General features: G+C 42.4%; 1 long non-coding RNA gene across 1 annotated transcript; it reads left to right on the forward strand.

Moving 5' to 3' along the window:
- Nucleotides 1-970: 970 nt before the first annotated feature.
- LOC125769717 (uncharacterized) lies at nucleotides 971-2,517 on the forward strand. The gene is made up of 3 exons (XR_007419088.1): nucleotides 971-1,395; nucleotides 2,093-2,247; nucleotides 2,369-2,517. It is a non-coding gene; the product is annotated as an uncharacterized LOC125769717 (long non-coding RNA).
- Nucleotides 2,518-3,355: the final 838 nt, after the last annotated feature.

Below are 3,355 nucleotides of genomic sequence, written 5' to 3' on the forward strand. Positions count from 1 at the left end.
ACTATCTTTGCAAAAAACACACACGGGCGAGCTGGCGATATCACTCCAGTATAATGACTATCATACTTACCCTTGCGCACATCGCGCGAGGATACCGTAACCATGAAATAATAGTACGGTCTAGATCCTATACCACTGGTGTTGGAACCGTGCTTAAATTGCGTGGTGACAGGACAAAAACAGGACTGTTAAAGGGTTCCGCGCAAGCCACGGGCTGCCAACCTGACAGACCCGAAATAGGGATATATAAAGCGAGCCGGAAGGGACGACGCTCCCTTTCTTGCGTAGTAGGACCACGAACTACATTAAAATTGTAAAAATTGTTCAGAGTTTCAGAGACCAAAGAAATAAAGACAAGATAACGGATGTGCCGTAACAACTAGTCAAAACGAAATTACCGACAAACCATAGGCAGAACGAACAAACGAACGCGATGCAAGACACGCCAGCGCAGAACAGAACTTGCGAATCGAACAAATACTAGAATAAGCAGGAGCAAGCAAGAGAAAAAAAAGACGATCGCGATCGCCACACACAGAAAGAAAGTGTGGCAACGGCTTTTTGATAAGCTTAAGCTTAAGCTTTCGAATTTGAAATTGAGCTTTTTGCCCTCAAATACTCAAATGTAAAATCCAGCAAAAATCATGCAGTCCTCCTGCTGTTTACCCGAAATCGATTGATTTTTGGAACAAATTTCGGCATAAATTTCGATACACGAAATATATGCCGAAATTTATGCCGAAATTCTTTGTAGTTCAAGTATTCCGTGCCGCTGTTGCATGGAGCTTTTAATTCCACATGTTTGCCGTCTATAGCGCCAATAGCAAGCGAAAAAATCCATTTTGTACGGAATTGTTCCGAAACTTCTAACCAATCCTCTGTCGATGATGAGAACTGCGAAAAATAATGAAAAGAAGTTATGCGAATAAGAAAGATACATAATTTGCTTCATAGTTTGTTAATAGCCCACTAGACATTTCGAGCAGTTTCACACACGGTTTTGTGATCGCACACAAGTTTTTATATACCCTTCTCTGTTACTCCTATGACTGTGATCGTCTGTCCTACTCTCGAGACGCATAATCGTCCATTTTCGATCCAACTCGGAAGATATAAACGCTGCTGACCGTGTATGAACACACTGATTTTACATGTGCGCTTGTGTTGGTGAAAAATTGACAAGTGCTACGAAGTCGGGTAAGCAAAACCAATACAAAATCCACCAGAAATAACTAACATTTTGCATCTTTTTAGAAAAAGAATTTTCCCGGACGATTGTTCAACATGGCACCGTGATCATCCCTGTGTCGGAAGCGCAGAAGCTATCAGGGCGAGCTTGAGCGAAGGAAGTTTCCGGATCTGTTTCGGTGCCGGCATCAGCGAACAGGAGCTTTGGTAAGTACAATCGTTTATCCATAATTAGTATAATTTAAGACAAAGTGAAAGTGGATAAGGTTATCAACCAGTGTTTTGATAGCGTTGCCAGATAGATTGTTCATTAAATTACGGTTTCCGCCGCATCCTAACCATTCGGAGCAAAACGCTTAGTGTTGTGTTGTGAGTAGGAATGTAAGGTTATGTGGAAGATCGCTCGTTTTTCAATATCGCTTCGGTTTTGGAATGATAAGCAGTAGAGTTTTTGTACAGTGCCAGGAAGAAGCTTTAGTTTGGTGTTACGGATGTGAAAGGATAATCGGTTTTAAATCTGTGAATCAGATGCTGTGTACTCCCTGGCCTTTCAATAGCAAGAAGCGAAGACACTTTTTTATTGTAATTATTGTGATTTCCGTTATCATTTGAAAGTGATTTTCCGTTGCCATAAGGCAATCACAAACCATCCGAGAATCGTTTACTGGCAGTATGTTTCCGGAATTATAATATTATGTTCACATCCCGGGTGTTATGAATTCGGTAGATTGCGATCGATGAAACCCACTGCCCACGTATGGTGGGTCGATTTTTTAAGATACTTGTATCCGTTAAAAATAGATTAGGATTGGTGGGGAACATCCCTTTAATCATATAAAATGTCCATCCAGTAACTAATTCTACCTCAACTACAAGTACCAATTTCTATCTTCTTTATCCACAGATGTGATCTACTAGTGCAATGGTTCGCATGTTGGCCATCGTAGCTTCGAATCCCATGAGATTTATAAAGGATTTACTACCCAACTGAACCGAGAGCCTGAACGGTGAACTTTCAACAAGGGAAGGATTCAACAAATGGATTGTTTCGGGAATGAAGTAAGTTATAATTATTAAGCGTATCACACGCGCGTTGTTTGTTATCACCATCTGCATTTTGTTATCACGCACGGCACAAACTCATCCCGTACTAATGTATATTATCCGATTTCTCTTCCAGGCAATTCAGTTGCACAAAGTTTTCTACAACGCGGAAGTTTGGGCCTGGTTGGTTTCTTTGGCTGAGGTTGGCGTAATCCTGTGGCTGGCCGAGGTTGGCGTTATCCGGTGGCTGGTTGAGGTTGACGATTTGGATCAACAATTGTTGCACTATTGGTTCGCTTGTCCACCTTATTGTACAGCACGTTGTTCTGCATCTTTAGCCGCGTCATTATTTTACGCACTTATTTATATCAAACGAATAAAAAAATTCATTTATTTCTAATTACGATTTTAACAATATTTTTGAAAGGCCAGGTGAAAGAAACCATTTATTACCACTACATGCATACCTACCTACCGTATCTCACCAATACATGCATACCGCTGCACTGTCAAAGCTCACCCACACAACCGCAAAAGCCCGTACCTGAATCCCCTCATTTTGCCCTAATTTCATACAACGAATCCCCTATTTTTTATATGGGCCGACGCAAGATGGCACAAAAATGAGGGAATTGCATACGATTTCAAGCACTTGTTTGCCTAGGGGGAGCATCGTTTGTTCTAGCTGCAACTGGTACAGACACAACCGTCTGCTCGTGGAACAACACCACCACCATCAGCGCCATCAACGCAATGCGATGCTCCAACAGTAGCTTGGATAGGCTTATAAGTCATATTACTTATTGAACAAAGATGCTAGCGACACTTTTGTTTTTATTTTAGTCTCAAGAATTACGAAGGTCACCATCTTCTAGCACCCATGCGAATCCCCCACTAGAGCTAACATCGCACTTCCAACCTGTGACACATTCGCCTAGACGGTTGCCAACACCACCGCCACACGTTGATCATCCTCGCCAACAAGCGCGTGGCCTAAAACGTCGTTGTGAAGAAGCTAAGCTCGCCTACAACGAGCAAGTGTTGAAGGTGTTGGAAAAGGTTTCTTCCGCGACGGAAAGGCTCACCAGCCAGACGGAGGGAGATCGATTTGGGCGACGGGTTG

The sequence above is a fragment of the Anopheles funestus genome, chromosome X, assembly GCF_943734845.2.
Source record: "Anopheles funestus chromosome X, idAnoFuneDA-416_04, whole genome shotgun sequence".
Taxonomy (NCBI): Eukaryota; Metazoa; Arthropoda; class Insecta; order Diptera; family Culicidae; genus Anopheles; species Anopheles funestus.